Source organism: Hordeum vulgare, chromosome 4H (assembly GCF_904849725.1).
Source record: "Hordeum vulgare subsp. vulgare chromosome 4H, MorexV3_pseudomolecules_assembly, whole genome shotgun sequence".
Lineage (NCBI taxonomy): Eukaryota > Viridiplantae > Streptophyta > Magnoliopsida > Poales > Poaceae > Hordeum > Hordeum vulgare.
In genome coordinates this window covers 599384297-599401332 of record NC_058521.1, presented here as the reverse complement: position 1 = coordinate 599401332, position 17036 = coordinate 599384297, and the positions used below count along the sequence as shown (strand labels likewise).

The window sequence follows — 17036 nt, the reverse complement described above, 5'->3', positions numbered from 1 at the left end:
ATATCTTTTGGCACCAATATCATGAACATGTGTAACACTACGATCGAGATTCAATAAACCATTGAAGGTGATTATTCAAGCAAAATAGAGTAACCATTATTCTCTTTAAATGAATAATTTCTATTGCAATAAACAAGATCCAATCATGTTCATGCTTAACGCAAGCACCAAATAACAATTATTTCGGTTTAACACCAATCCCGATGGTAGACGGAGCGTGCGACGTTTTGATCATATCAATCTTGGAAACACTTCCAACACGTATCGTCACCTCGCCTTTAGCTAGTCTTCGTTTACGCCGTAGCTATCATTTCGTGTTACTAATCACTTAGCAACCGAACCGGTATCCAATACCCTCATGCTACTAGGAGTACTAGTAAAGTGCACATCAACATCATGTATATCAAATATACTTCTTTCGACTTTTGCCAGCCTTCTTATCTACCAAGTATCTAGAGTTGCTCCGTCTCAGTGACTGTTCCCCTCATTACAGAAGCACTTAGTCTTGGGTTTGGGTTTAATCTTGGGTCTCTTCATTAGTGCAGCAACTGTTTTGCCGTTTCACGAAGTATCCCTTCTAGCCCTTGCCTTTCTTGAAACTCAGTGGTTTTACTAACCATCAACTATTGATGCTCCCTTTTGATTTCTACTTTCGCAGTGTCAAACATCGCGAATCGCTCAAGGACCATTGTATCTATCCTTGATATGTTATAGTTCATCACGAAGCTCTCACAGCTTGGTGGCAGTGACTTTGGAGAACCATCACTATCTCATCTGGAAGATTAACTCCCACTTGATTCAAGCGATTGTCGTACTCAGACAATCTGAGCACACGCTCAACGATTGAGCTTTTCTCCTTTACTTTGTGGACAAAGAATCTTGTTGGAGGTCTCGTACCTCTTAACAAGGGCACAATCATGAAATCACAATTTCATCTCTTTAGAACATCACTTATGTTCCGTGACGTTTCAAAACGTTTTCGGCGCCTTGCTTCTAAGCCATTAAGTATTTTGTACTGAACTATCGTGTAGTCATCAGAAACGTGTATGTCGGATGTTCACAGCATCCACAGACGACGCTCGAGGTGCAGCACACCGAGTGGTGCATTAAGGACATAAGCCTTCTGCGCAGCAACGAGGACAATCCTTGGTTTTACAGACTTAGTCTGCAAAGTTTGCTACTATTAACTTTCAACTAAATTTTCTCTAGGAACATTTAAAAAACAGTAGAGCTATAGCGCAAGCTACATCCTAATTCGCAAAGACCATTAGACTATGTTCATGACAATTAGTTCAGTTAATCATATTACTTAAGAACTCTAGTCATTTGAGTGGTACATGATCCAAATCCACTATCTCAAGTCCGATCATCACGTGAGTCGAGAATAGTTTCAGTGGTAAGCATCTCTATGCTAATCATATCAACTATACGATTCATGCTCGACCTTTCGGTCTCATGTGTTCCGAGGCCATGTCTGCACATGCTAGGCTCGTCAAGCTTAACCCGAGTGTTCCGCGTGTGCAACTGTTTTGCACCCGTTGTATATGAACGTTGAGTCTATTACACCCGATCATCACGTGGTGTCTCGAAACGAAGAACTGTCGCAACGGTGCACAGTCGCGGAGAACACAATTTTGTCTTGAAATTTTAGTGAGAGATCACCTCATAATGCTACCGTCGTTCTAAGCAAGATAAGGTGCATAAAGGATTAACATCACATGCAATTCATAAGTTACATGATATGGCCATCATCATGTGCTTCTTGATATCCATCACCAAAGCACCGACACGATCTTCTTGTCACTGGCGTCACACCATGATCTCCATCATCATGATCTCCATCAACGTGTCGCCATCGGGGTTTTCGTGCTACTCATGCTATTACTACTAAAGCTACGTCCTAGCAATATAGTAAACGCATCTGCAAGCACAAACGTTAGTTTAAAGACAACCCTATGGCTCCTGCCGGTTGCCGTACCATCGACATGCAAGTCGATATTAACTATTACAACATGATCATCTCATACATCCAATATATCACATCACATCGTTGGCCATATCACATCACAAGCATACCCTGCAAAAACAAGTTAGACGTCCTCTAATTATTGTTGCATGTTTTACGTCGTGACCATGGGTATCTAGTAGGATCTCATCTTACTTACGCAAACACCACAACGGAGATATATGAATTGCTATTTAACCTCATCCAAGGACCTCCTCGGTCAAATCCGATTCAACTAAAGTTGGAGAAACCGACACTCGCCGGTCATCTTTGAGCAACGGAGTTACTCGTAGCGATGAAACCAGTCTCTCGTAAGCGTACGAGTAATGTCGGTCCGAGCCGCTTCAATCCAACAATACCGCGGAATCAAGAAAAGACTAAGGAGGGCAGCAAAACGCACATCACCGCCCACAAAAACTTTTGTGTTCTACTCGAGATTACATCTACGCATGAACCTAGCTCATGATGCCACTGATGGGGAACGTCGCATGGGAAACAAAAAATTTCCTACGCGCACGAAGACCTATCATGGTGATGTCCATCTACGAGAGGGGATATTCTATCTACGTACCCTTGTAGATCGCACAGCAGAAGCGTTAGTGAACGCGGGTGATGTAATGGAACGTCCTCACGTCCCTCGATCCGCCCCGCGAACCGTCCCGTGATCCGTCCCACGATCTAGTGCCGAACGGACGGCACCTCCGTGTTCAGCACACGTACAGCTCGACGATGATCTCGGCCTTCTTGATCCAGCAAGAGAGACGGAGAGGTAGATGAGTTCTCCGGCAGCGTGGCGGCGCTCCGGAGGTTGGTGGTGATCTTATCTCGGCAGGGCTCTACCCGAGCTCCGCAGAAACGCAATCTAGTGGAAAAACCGTGGAGATATGTGGTCGGGCTGCCATGGCAAAAGTTGTCTCAAATCAGCCCTAAAACCTCCGTATATATAGGGGGAAGAGGGGGAGCCTTGCCTTGGGGCTCAAGAGGCCCCAAGGGGGTCGGCCGAGCCAAGGGGAGGGAGTCCTCCCCTTCGAAACCGAATCCAACTAGGTTTGGAAGGAGGATTCCTTCCCCCCTTTCCCACCTCCTCTTTTTTTTCTCTTTGATTTTCTTCCTATGGCGCATAGGGCCTTCTTGGGCTGTCCCACCAGCCCACTAAGGGCTGGTGCGCCACCCCCAAGGCCTATGGGCTTCCCCGGGGTGGGTTGCCCCCCCCGGTGAACACCCGGAACCCATTCGTCATTCCCGGTACATTCCCGGTAACTCCGAAAACCTTCCGGTAATCAAATGAGGTCATCCTATATATCAATCTTCGTTTCCGGACCATTCCGGAAACCCTCGTGACGTCCGTGATCTCATCCGGGACTCCGAACAACATTCGGTAACCAACCATATAACTCAAATACGCATAAAACAACGTCGAACCTTAAGTGTGCAGACCCTGCGGGTTCGAGAACTATGTAGACATGACCCGAGTGACTCCTCGGTCAATATCCAATAGCGGGACCTGGATGCCCATATTGGATCCTACATATTCTACGAAGATCTTATCGTTTGAACCTCAGTGCCAAGGATTCATATAATCCCGTATGTCATTCCCTTTGTCCTTCGGTATGTTACTTGCCCGAGATTCGATCGTCAGTATCCGCATACCTATTTCAATCTCGTTTACCGGCAAGTCTCTTTACTCGTTCTGTAATACAAGATCCCGCAACTTACACTAAGTCACATTGCTTGCAAGGCTTGTGTGTGATGTTGTATTACCGAGTGGGCCCAAGATACCTCTCTGTCACACGGAGTGACAAATCCCAGTCTTGATCCATACTAACTCAACGAACACCTTCGGAGATACCTGTAGAGCATCTTTATAGTCACCCAGTTACGTTGCGACGTTTGATACACATAAAGCATTCCTCCGGTGTCAGTGAGTTATATGATCTCATGGTCATAGGAACAAATACTTGACACGCAGAAAACAGTAGCAACAAAATGACACGATCAACATGCTACGTCTATTAGTTTGGGTCTAGTCCATCACATGATTCTCCTAATGATGTGATCCCGTTATCAAGTGACAACACTTGCCTATGGTCAGGAAACCTTGACCATCTTTGATCAACGAGCTAGTCAACTAGAGGCTTACTAGGGACAGTGTTTTGTCTATGTATCCACACAAGTATTGTGTTTCCAATCAATACAATTATAGCATGGATAATAAATGATTATCATGAACAAAGAAATATAATAATAACTAATTTATTATTGCCTCTAGGGCATATTTCCAACATGTATTAGTAGACAAAATGACATGTTTTTTTTATCAGCTATGATATGTGTTTCCATTGGATACTTGCCGCTTTCCGATGGGCAGACTTTAGCTTGAGAAGATTTTTGCGAAAATATGGTGGTGCTTTTGCTATGATGGAAATTCAGAATAGAGTGGTGTTCCATACTAGATTGATACACGTAGGAATTTGTGACTGAGTTTTATGTTTAGAGCTAGATACCTGCTCTCCGCTCTTCACCTATCCTAGAACTCATTTCATCTTTTGTGTTGTCATAATGTGTCCATTAGTCTATATTCTAGCTGAAAGTTTCAGAGTTGTCAATTATTTTTGGAACTCGGTTCACATAGTAGCTAGTCCTTTTTTGGGACATATTTGTTGTGTCTTTTTCCCATTTAGTCTTGTATTTTGTCGTACATAGTTCAATTAGCTTCAAGTGCAACATAGGACCGAACATGACACACCGCTCGATGGTCTTATATTCTTCAAGCAAGGATGGAAGAAGTTCCTCACTTATTTCAGACCGTATGTAGTCTATATTAAAATATTAAAACACATATTATATTTATGAATGTAGAGAGTATTTTCATAATTATCATGTATGGTTATAATATTAGTTGAGACGTGCGTTGCACGTGCATACTTACTAGTCGGTAAAAAAATTGATTAAACCAGATCTCTTTTTTTCTAAACGTTCGGACTAACTCAGCGCTCCTCATATCCATCTCAAATCTCGAAACGTTATGAGGGGGATCATGGATGCTTCCAGCCATGCCTGGTCAGTCTCCCACATAGAACGCGACTCCGTCCCGAATCATCTTTTCTCTTTTCTTATTCATTGTTTTCTTTATTTCTCTTCTTCTTCACCAATTACGCGTAAGTGATCGGACATATGAAAAAATTAATAAGAAATGCAGCTGCATGGATGTAAAATATAGGCTTAAACGAACACGGCCGACTGGCCACTCGCATCCGTGGATGTTTAGAAGTCATATTTGCTAAAGTGTATACGTGGATTGCCTAGCTCTTTCCATCAATTCAAGTCCTGACTTTCGCAGTTTATTCAAAAAATGTTGTCGCCCTCTATGTGTTCATGTATAGGCATCTTAGTCATATCTTTGAGTTTGTTCATGTGTTGCCTTTTTACGTCACACGTGAGCGAGGATTTTGAAGTGTATATGTGAATTTTCTAGCCCTTTGCGTCGGTTCGGACATTTGGTTGTGTTGGCTAGTGCATGAAACTTAACAATATTTGCTAAGTCCGGGTGTAGATGCTCTTAGTTACTTGTCGACTAACACAATCACGCGGAATCAAGGGACGCATGTGTTTCTCGTGTAGCCATCACCACCGCCGGAGGAGAATTTAGGTCCCTTCTCCTTCGTTTGCCATCTTGGCGTTGAAAGGTGGAGGACCTCTGATCTTTAATATCTCCATGTTATTTATCAACGTCTAGCGAGATCATCATAGTTTTGTAAGAATAACCGTCGCTCGTTTTTTTGGACGGTGTCATGAGGTTACACCGTTAGAGAGTTTTCTGTCCTTGTAGATCCCGTTATTCGAATCTGATGAGTTTACATTGTCATATCAAGCTTTTTTGTTGGTTTAATTCTGAGTGGAGGTCAAATCTTTCATTCATACCATGGTGAAAATATAGTAATTCGACGGTCTGCACTTTTAGGGGATCATCCACGCCCCAAGTAGATGAAGGCTTCCCATCATTTTGGATGCACAACTCAAGGGGCTTTCAAAAATCATTATTGGTAATGTTTCTACGAGTGAAAAAATGACTTCGTTGTTGCTTCAGTGTAATTGCAGCTTCTTTGTCGAAGTCTTTGAAGTATTCTTTGAACAGAGATTGATACGGCGAAGAAGATGTTTTCAAGGGATTCCATTGTAATTCTTAGTCATAGAAATTACTTTATATTTTTTGGATCTTAAGGTCCAAATCATTGTACCTATAATTCTTATGAGTATGAATAAAGTTACTGGTATTTTTCAAAACAAAAATTACTTACCGACTACCAAAAAAGGCTGGGGATAAAAAATCAAAAAAAAGGCCAGGAGAAAAAGAATTACACGTCCCTGACCCAATAATCATGACTTAAGGCCTTAATAGGTGCACTTTCTCTATTTCAACAGTGCATCTTTTTGTGTTGTCGCTTATCCTCTTTTTCACACTTGCGTGTGATGGCCTCACTGCTTAGACAACCCAACCACAACACGTTTGAATCTCGTAAAATCTAAGACTTCTTCATCTCTCTCGTCATTGAGCAATCTCGTCGAAAGTGTAATAGTGTTCAGAATTCATGGTTTGGTACAAATGACATAAGAGAGAGAGAGAGAGTTCTTATATATGCCTTTATGGGTCGGTGCTGCCCAAAGCCCCAAAGGTAAGAGCATCTACAGCCGAACATAGCAAATTTGACCCCCTAAACGTTCGTGGACCCGTCCGGTCAGTGACCGGACGTGTTCCCTATTTGTTCGTCCGTGCAGCCACACTCTTTATTTTCTTTCTCATATGTTCGATCACTTGCACATGATTGGTGAAGAGAAAGAGAGAGAGAGAGAGAAAAGAATGAATAAAGAAAAGGAAACGATGGTCCGGGATGGGTCGAGTTCTACGTGACGGACTGGCCAGGCGCGCCCGACCAGCTCCGGGAGTGGGTGTCCACGCCTCCCATCTAGCGTGGCGCCACGCCGGAGCAGAAGACGGTATATCTCCTGCAATGGAAGACGTGTGCGCTAGTGGACGAGCGCGCCCAGTCCGAGGCGTAGATGAAGCTGGAGCGTCGTTGGGCGTAGGAGGAGGATGAGGAGTGACGAGAGAGGGAAGCAGAGGAGCGAGCCCGACAGCCTGTGCCCAAGCCGCTGACGCTACCGCCATCGGACATTGCTTAGGCCTGGGAGGCGGCGTTCTGCGGGTTGGGCCGGCGTCGGAGCTCATCGACCTCACTGCACCCGACGAGGATGAAGACCACGACGCCTGGGCAGTCCATGCGTCGGCGGTGATTTTAGTTATGTTTAATTAAGTTTATGTGAACTAGAGACGGCCGTTGACCGGTGTTTTAATTGCTAAATTATCTTTGTTTGGACAATCTTTATTTAAACCTGTGTTTGAAATTTGAGTCCAGACCTGTGTTGGATGAACTAGCCGGTCCATTTGTAAAACCGAACACCAACGTCCGCTCGGTCGACCTAATAAATAACCAAAAAACAAACAAAACGTGCATCTGTCTAGGTCGGTCCGTTGGAGTTGCTCTTGAATTACCATTGTGAAAAACAGAAATTGAATAAAACGTTGCTGATAGATGGAGTCGTACATGAAGAGGAGATGTACTGCAGCAAGTAGAAATCCACCGTTGTCCTGCTGTGATTCCTAATAAGCCCTATACACCGGACCAGATGGAGCAGGAGTTCTCGCGACATTTGGTTTCAGATGTTGACAACTGGAATGCTTCCTCCAACCAATTTGTATGTCTCTACCATCTACTGTGCGGCGTTGTCGCATGCGTATGACAAAGGTACATTCGAAAAATTGTCACCAAGCGACGCTTTGGCCGAGTGGTTAAGGCGTGTGCCTGCTAAGTACATGGGGTTTCCCCGCGAGAGTTCGAATCTCTCAGGCGTCGTTTCAATTTTTGGTTTTCTCCCTTCTTTTTTTCTAGATGGGTTTTCCAGAAGGAAGAAGTGATGCATGACGTATTATTCCCGTTGGGTGTTTTTGAGCGCGGGACTGTTCTCTTTTTTATTTACTAGCAAAAGGACCCGTGCGTTGCAATGGAAGAATAATCATTTTGATTTATTAAAACAATAAGCTAACTAACTAATGTTGTCAGTCCTATCCTATTTTGTTGAAAAATCAACCCATCCATTGTTAATTCCATCATGATGAGAAATTGAGCGGGACAAACAAAGCAAAACAAAGAGGCTACGTGAATTGATCAATGTACTGTTATTTTAACTCTCAGGCGTCGTTTCAATTTTTGGTTTTCTCCCTTCTTTTTTTCTAGATGGGTTTTCCAGAAGGAAGAAGTGATGCATGACGTATTATTCCCGTTGGGTGTTTTTGAGCGCGGGACTGTTCTTTTTTTATTTACTAGCAAAAGGACCCGTGCGTTACAACGGAAGAATAATCATTTTGATTTATTAAAACAATAAGCTAACTAACTAATGTTGTCAGTCCTATCCTATTTTGTTGAAAAATCAACCCATCCATTGTTAATTCCATCATGATGAGAAATTGAGCGGGACAAACAAAGCAAAACAAAGAGGCTACGTGAATTGATCAATGTACTGTTATTTTATTTCACTCATGGGGTAGAGAATGTGGAATCGGATGACAAACTGAAGGTGGTGTTCTATTCTTTGTCTCTACAACAATAGAATCTTACATTCAATACATTCATTCATCAGCAAACAAATCCCCACAAAACAAAAAAATTTGTCGGTGCTTGGCACACGGTTGGAGGCACGGGGAGGAGATCTCACCAGATGATGAGTTCCTGCCGGAGGAGGGGATACGATGAGGGGAGCAAGGGTTAGGCGCCTCTATCTGGCCATAAGGAGTCGCTGTTGCCGCGTCATAACCTCGGAGTTCCCCGTGTGAGCCATGGAGGCCCGCCTCCACCTGCAAGTACTTCGCTCCGCCGCGCCGCCGCCGTTCTGCATCGAACAGACGCGTCATCCCCAATCAGTGTAGCTGTCGAGTTGATTTGATCCAGAAGTTGTGCTCGAGCGCCGAAACGGAGGCAGCAAACGGACAGAGGTACGACCGCGGAGGCGGGTGGGTTGAGATCGACAACAGTGATGGTTGAGGTCGTCCGCGACGGCGAGTGGTGTGGCAGCGGACTGGGCACACGCCACCAGGATCGACGCGATGTGCTCGAGCGCCGCAACGGGGGCAGTGAGCGGGGAGAGGTACGGCTGCGGAGGCGGGTGGGTTGAGATCGGCAGCGGTGACGGTTGAGATTGGCCGCGGCGGCGAGTGGGCACAGGCCAGCGTGGCCCAGGGTCGATGGGAAGAGGCGATGCGTACGGGTATAATTTTTACAGCGAATCGTTTTTTCCTTTTGCATTACAGGTAAATGATGAAGCGCATGTTGAATAACAAAAATTACAGGGGCTTTTTTTATAAAAATGCCGCGGTGGGTTTTCCGACGGAAGCAATAACCTCTTTATTATTAGGTATAGATTCAGTGGGATTTTCCTCTGTTTGTTTTGTTCTGGGGTTAGCAATTTATTTTATTCTTGTCTTTGGCGTACTGTTTGGTTTATAACATTGCGTACTTGCGTGACTATAACCGAGTGCTGGCCGGCCAGTACTACCATTGTACGCAACGCGACGCCTCGTGCATGGGTAAGCTGGACGCCTTCGCTCGTGCATGCGTGATCTATGTGTTAGAAATTATAGTACAAATGACCGTGCGTTGCAACGGGCAAGAAAAAAGACTTAACCTGTTTTATGTATCATTGTGCATCATTTTTTATATCCATTTTTAATAAACGTTTATAATATGGTACGAAAGTTAACGTTTTAACAAAAAAAACCGTGTGTTACAATATGTATGAAATAAATTCGGCTACTTGATCTATAGCCGGTGCGCGGGGCGAAATAAGACGCATCCCCTCATCTAGACCCACTTCGAGCAAGATGCATCATTTTGTCGTACTCTCTCAACTCTTCATCCATCCCTCCTCTCTATCTCATCAACGGTATCACGAACATCCTGACTCAGAGGAATATATTGATGATCAGATAGTCCATAGGTGAGCCCTAAATATCTTTTCCCTTAAGAAATAGTATTTCTTTCCAACATTTTTTTGAACAAATCTTTCCAATATCTCAGTCATGAGACTGTGGCAATGACTTTAGATAAATATAGAAGATAAATTTTATATTCATTTGACACTCAATAATTATCAGACCCTCAATGGTGTTTAGGAGCGGAGGGAGTATGTGTTAAACTTGATGAAGTGATATTTTATTTCTGCAAGGAATCGCTGCACTTGTCTTCCTAAAGTTTTTGCCAAACAAAAACGACTCAAAAAATGCCAGTAAAATAGGATGTTGATCATGAAAAACCAGCATCAAACACGAGATATTTGTTATCCGAAGGGCCAAAGTGTCATGAAATACCCTGCCGTCCACGGCTTCTGACCATACAGGCTATATATAGCAAAGTACGATCTTTCCCATCTCCTGTACAATCCGCACTAACAAAGAACAAGTGAAACAGGTCGCAAAGAAAAGCATGTCAGGGATTTTCGCACAGCAGGCGTCGCAGCATTGGCATCGACAAAACAGCGAGTCATCATTTGCATCCCAATTCATCCATGAAAACATAATTACAGAAGTCACTTTGAGCAAGTCGGTCAGAAATAATAACTGCATGGCTTGGGTAACTTGAAGAAGCTTCACTAATCAAATATGAGGTGGCCCTCTGCCAGAAGGATGTGGCCCTCTGTAGGGGTACTGTGGAGTCACGTCCCTTCCATATCCAGGCACATCATGAACACCTCGCACTGTGTAGTTCGTTTGATCGAGCGGTGGAGCATGTTTGTCCATTCCGGAGCTTCGTGGTGCATTGGCACCCAAATAACCAGGAGCATAGTTGTTCATGACCGAGGGTCCAGATCCACCAGAACCTAACCCTGGACCATACTTGTCCATGACCGAGCTCCGTGCTTGAGTAGTACTCAATAGCCCGTAAGACGGCGAAGTTAAAGAACTCTGACCATATCTTGCCCCTGAAGAACCGATCTGGTCATATCTAGCACCTGAAGAACCAAGGGAATCACTACTGGAATCAGAGATTTTGCCGTCTGCCTATTCTTTGCCGTCTGCTAGCTGACGGCAAAGACACTCTTTGCCATCAGCTTCAGCAAAACTGACGGTAAAGAACTGGCTGATGGCAAAGAAGGTCTTTGCCAACACTCAGCTCTTTGCCGTCCGCGGCAGACGGCAAAGAAGGCGCCAGCAGACGACAAAGAAGCTCATCTGGCCGGGGGAACCTTAGGTCAACCTACTCCCTTCTTTGCCGTCTGCTGGCTGACGGCAAAGATGCCAGAGGCAGACGACAAAGAGTATAGACCCCTTTGCCGTGTGCCAGCAGACGGCAAAGGTCTTGAATCTAGTAACGGCTGTCCCGCCCCCACCGCGGCCCTCTCTCTCTCTCAAATGGCCCCTCCCTCTCTCTCTCCTCCCCCGACGCCCAACGCCACCACCATTGTCGCCCGACCACCCCCGGCGCCGCCCCGAAGCCCCACAACCCCCCCGGCGCCCCCTGGTGCCGCCCCTCAAGCCCCACCGCTGGCGCCCCGTGGTGCCCCTGGTGCGCCCCCGCTGCCCCACCCCGGCGCCCCTGGTGCCGCCCCCGCAGACCCACCGCCGGCGCCGCTGGCCCAGCCACTACCCCGCAGGCCTCGGCGCCGCCCCCGCAGCCCCACTGCCGGTAAGCCCATCCACCCCCGCCCCCTTGATTTTTTATTTTTTGGTATTTAGTTCTTTGGAATTAGATTATAACTACCGGCATGATTTTTTATTGTTGTTGTAGTAGTTGTTCTTGTTATTGTAGTAGTTGTTGTTATTGTAGTTGTTGTGGCATATATAGTTTAGTTGGTAGGTTAGTTAATTAGTAGTTTTAGTGGTAGTTTAGTTAGTTGGTAGATTTAGTTAGTTAATTAGTAGATTTAGTAGGTAGTTTAGTGGTAGATTTTGTTTTGTTATTTAGTGGTAGCTAGATTATTTTTTAGTTACTTAGTGGTAGATTCTGTTTTTTTTTGCTGTTTAGTGCTATCTAGGTTTAGCGATAGGTTTAGTTAGCTTGGTTAGTTAGGTTAGTTAGTTAGTTAGCTTACTAGAAAGAATAGGAAGAAGAAGAAGAGGAGGAGGAGGAGAAGAGGAGAAGAGGAGGAGGAGGAGGATAAGAAGAAGAAGAAGAACAGGAGGAGGAGAAGAAGAGGAGAAGGAGGAGGAGAAGAGGAGAAGAAGAATAGGAAGAAGAAGAAGAGGAGAAGGAGGAGAAGAGGAGAAGGAGGAGGAGGAGGAGAAGAAGAAGAAGAAGAAGAATAGGAAGAAGAAGAAGAAGAATAGGAGGAGGAGAAGACAAAAAGAAGATCACATGTTTGGTATTTAGTTTTTTGGAATTAATTAGTCCATTTAGCTCCAAAATACCATAATAAGCTCAAAATGGCATAAGAACCTTGGTTAGCTCATTAATATTATATACTTAACTTGTTTTCCTCTAAAGTGGGATAATTAGCCCATTTAGCTCAAAAAAGACATAATTAGATAATTTAGCTCCAACAAGAGGAGAAGAGGAGAAGAAATAGGAAAAATGAAAAGAAAGAAGAAGAAGAAGAAGAAGAGAAGAAGGAGAAGGAGGAGGAGGAGGAGGAGGAGAAGGCCAAGGACCTTCTATCCTTCTCCTCCTCCTCCTTCTCCTCCTCCTCCTCCTTCTTCTTGATTTCTTCTTCTTCTCCTCCTCCTCTTTCTTCTCCTCTTTCATATTATACTTGCTTTAATTAACCCAACAATGACATAATTAGCCCATTTAGCTCCAAAATACCATAATAAGCTCAAAATGGCACACGAACCTTGGTTAGCTCATGAATATTATATACTTAGCTTGTTTTCCTCTAAAATGACATAATTGGAACATTTAGCTCAAAAAAGACATAATTAGGTAATTTAGCTCCAACAAGAGGAGAAGAGGAGAAGAAATAGGCAAAATGAAAAGATAGAAGAAGAAGAAGAAGAGAAGAAGAAGAAGAGAAGAAGGAGAAGGAGGAGGAGGAGGAGGAGAAGGCCAAGGACCTTCTATCCTCCTCCTCCTCCTCCTTCTCCTCCTCCTCCTTCTCCTCCTCCTCCTCCTTCTTCTTGATTTCTTCTTCTTCTCCTCCTCCTCCTCCTCTTTCTTCTCCTCTTTCATATTATCCTTGCTTTAATTAACCCAACAATGACATAATTAGCCCATTTAGCTCCAAAATACCATAATAAGCTCAAAATGGCACAAGAACCTTGGTTAGCTCATGAATATTATATACTTAGCTTGTTTTCATCTAAAATGACATAATTGGAATATTTGTGTTGATCAAAGGATTTACATGTGATAGTTGTCTCGTCGCTGTGAGGTCTGCTGTGCGAAGACCTGCCCATGCGTTGTACGAGCTCCGCCCCTGCATTCGTGGGTCAGTACAAATTTCATCTCCTCCCCGCCCCCCTTCATTTACTGTGGCTCGGTTTCCGGATGAAACTTTTTAGATTTAGGTAATTCAATTAATTTATCAGTATGCGTGACCAGTATGCGTATCCCGTTTGAAAGGGCGACATCTATAAATATGCATGTCTTTGCATATTTATAAGCGCCATCCTTTCGAATTGTCCAACATTATCCATGGACAGCCCAAGTATGTGTAGATTGGGTTTGTTTTCCCGTATGTTGTGCTCTGGATCCGATGTGGAATTTCGTCAGTGCCTCCCTGTTGTTCTCCGGATGCACATCCTCTCTGTTTATTGCGGAGACGTGTATCAGGAGAACAACGGGGAGGTGCTGCCGAAATTTTGCGTTGGATCCGGAGCAGAGCATGGGAAAACGAACCCAATCTACACATACTCGGGTGGGATTAGGACCTATCTTTACCTATTAGCGTGTAGGTTGTCTGGACGTAATAAAAATGGCGAACCTAATTAACCGATGAATATAAATGCTAAATTATATATAAATATATTTCTTCTATCTTTAGTAGCTACGCAAGATGAGTGATCGTGCGTGGATGTATACCGGTCACCCTAGTCAGAAAGAGATGACGAAAGAATGGTTTTTAAAAACAAAGGAATTTGTGAAAGCTGCATTCGCAAATGGCCAGGAAAGAAACTATTGCCCCTGTCCTGGATGCGACAACTATAAAAAGACAACAGAGGCTGTAATGATTAAACACCTGCAGAGGAGGGGTTTTAAGCCTAATTATACGGTGTGGACATTTCATGGTGAGTCTATACAACGCACAAGAGCTGAGGTGGTCCGTCGTCGCACGGACGAGCATGGTACTGGGATCGAAGACATGGTGCAAGACTTTGATGATGCTCGGGATTCGGAAGATGAGATGGAGGAATCTGCAAAGGCCTTTTATGAAATGTTGGAGTCTTCAAAACGTCCTCTCCATGAGCACACTGAGCTCTGTCAGCTGGATGCAATGCACAAGTAATGGCTCTGAAGGCTCAGTTCAACTTGGGAAGAGAATGCTACGACGCGATGATGACACTATTTGGACGTTTCCTACCCAAAGGCCATGTCATGCCTGCAAACCTGTACCAGTCGGACAAAATACTTCGTGTACTTAAGATGCCCTTTAAGAAGATAGATGCATGTGAGAAAGGATGTGTCTTATTTAGGAATTGAGTATGCACACTTGGACTATTGTCCCAATTGCGAGTCTTGCAGGTATCTTCTGGTAGACAACGGTATGGGTGAGAAGAGGCAGACCAAAATCGCAGTTAGTGTTCTTCGGTATATGCCAATCGTACCAAGACTTCAACGTCTTTTCATGGTCGAAGAGACAGCCAGACAGATGACATGGCACAAATTGGGCAAAAGAACCGAACTAGATGCGGATGGGAATTAAGATGATGGTACACACATCGGATGGGGAAGCGTGGAAACATTTCGATGGATTGCATCAGGATAAAGCGGCAGATCCAAGGAATCCTCGAGTCTGCGCCGCCACGGATGGTTTTAATCCCTTCGGCATGATGGCAACCCAATACAGTTGTTGGCCTGTATTTGTCATTCCACTCAATCTCCCCCCCGGGCAGATTATGCAAAGAAAGAACATATTTCTGACGTTGATAATTCCAGGGCCCAATTATCCGGGGAAGAATATGAATGTGTACCTACAACAACTTAAGGATGAATTGGAAGAAGCTTGGGAAAATGGGGTCAAGACATACGATGCCGCTAGAAAAGAAAACTTCAAAATACATGTGTGGTACATGTACTCTATGCATGACTTGTTGGGGAACGTCGCATGGGAAACAAAAATTTTCCTACGCGCACGAAGACCTATCATGGTGATGTCCATCTACGAGAGGGGATGAGTGATCTACGTACCCTTGTAGATCGTACAGCAGAAGCGTTAGTGAACGCGGTTGATGTAGTGGAACGTCCTCACGTCCCTCGATCCGCCCCGCGAACAATCCCGCGATCAGTCCCACGATCTAGTACCGAACGGACGGCACCTCCGCGTTCAGCACACGTACAGCTCGACGATGATCTCGGCCTTCTTGATCCAGCAAGAGAGACGGAGAGGTAGAAGAGTTCTCCGACAGCGTGACGGCGCTCCGGAGGTTGGTGATGATCTTGTCTCAGCAGGGCTCCGCCCGAGCTCCGCAGAAACACGATCTAGAGGAAAAACTATGGAGGTATGTGGTCGGGCAGCCGTGAGAAAGTCGTCTCAAATCTGCCCTAAAAGCCCCATATATATAGGAGGAGGGAGGGGGACCTTGCCTTGGGGTCCAAGGGATCCCCAAGGGGTCGGCCGAGCCAGGGGGGAGGACTCTCCCCCCCCCAAACCGAGTCCTACTTGGTTTGGTGGGAGGGAGTCCTTCCCCCTTCCCACTTCTCCTTTTTTTTTCTTTCCTTTGATTTTTTCTTCCTTGGCGCATAGGGGATTGGTGGGCTGTCCCACCAGCCCACTAAGGGCTGGTGTGACCCCCCCCAAATACCTATGGGCTTCCCCGGAGTGGGTTGCCCCCCTCCGGTGAACTCCCGGAACCCATTCGTCATTCCCGGTACATTCCCGGTATCTCCGAAAAACCTTCCGGTAATCAAATGAGGTCATCCTATATATCAATCTTCGTTTCCGGACCATTCCGGAAACCCTCGTGACGTCCGTGATCTCATCCGGGACTCCGAACAACATTCGGTAACCAACCATATAACTCGAATACGCATAAAACAACGTCGAACCTTAAGTGTGCAGACCCTGCGGGTTCGAGAACTATGTAGACATGACCCGAGAGACTCCTCGGTCAATATCCAATAGCGGGACCTGGATGCCCATATTGGATCCTACATATTCTACGAAGATCTTATCGTTTGAACCTCAGTGCCAAGGATTCGTATAATCCCGTATGTCATTCCCTTTGTCCTTCGGTATATTACTTGCCCGAGATTCGATCGTCAGTATCCGTATACCTATTTCAACCTCGTTTACCGGCAAGTCTCTTTACTCGTTCTGTAATACAAGATCCCGCAACTTACACTAAGTTACATTGCTTGCAAGGCTTGTGTGTGATGTTGTATTACCGAGTGGGCCCTGAGATACCTCTCCGTCACACGGAGTGACAAATCCCAGTCTTGATCCATACTAACTCAACTACCACCTTCGGAGATATGTGTAGAGCATCTTTATAGTCACCCAGTTACGTTGCGACGTTTGACACACACAAAGCATTCCTCCGGTGTCAGTGAGTTATATGATCTCATGGTCATAGGAATAAATACTTGACACGCAGAAAACAGTAGCAACAAAATGACACGATCAACATGCTACGTCTATTAGTTTGGGTCTAGTCCATCACGTGATTCTCCCAATGACGTGATCCAGTTATCAAGCAACAACACCTTGTTCATAATCAGAAGACACTGACTATCATCGATCAACTGGCTAGCCAACTAGAGGCATGCTAGGGACGGTGTTTTGTCTATGTATCCACACATGTAAATGAGTCTTCATTCAATACAATTAT

The 17036-nt window shown here is 44.9% G+C and overlaps 1 non-coding gene across 1 annotated transcript; it reads left to right on the top strand.

Annotated features, from left to right (window-relative positions):
- Positions 1–7835: 7835 nt before the first annotated feature.
- On the top strand, positions 7836–7917 carry TRNAS-GCU. Its single transcript has one exon. It is a non-coding gene; the product is annotated as a tRNA-Ser (tRNA).
- Positions 7918–17036: the final 9119 nt, after the last annotated feature.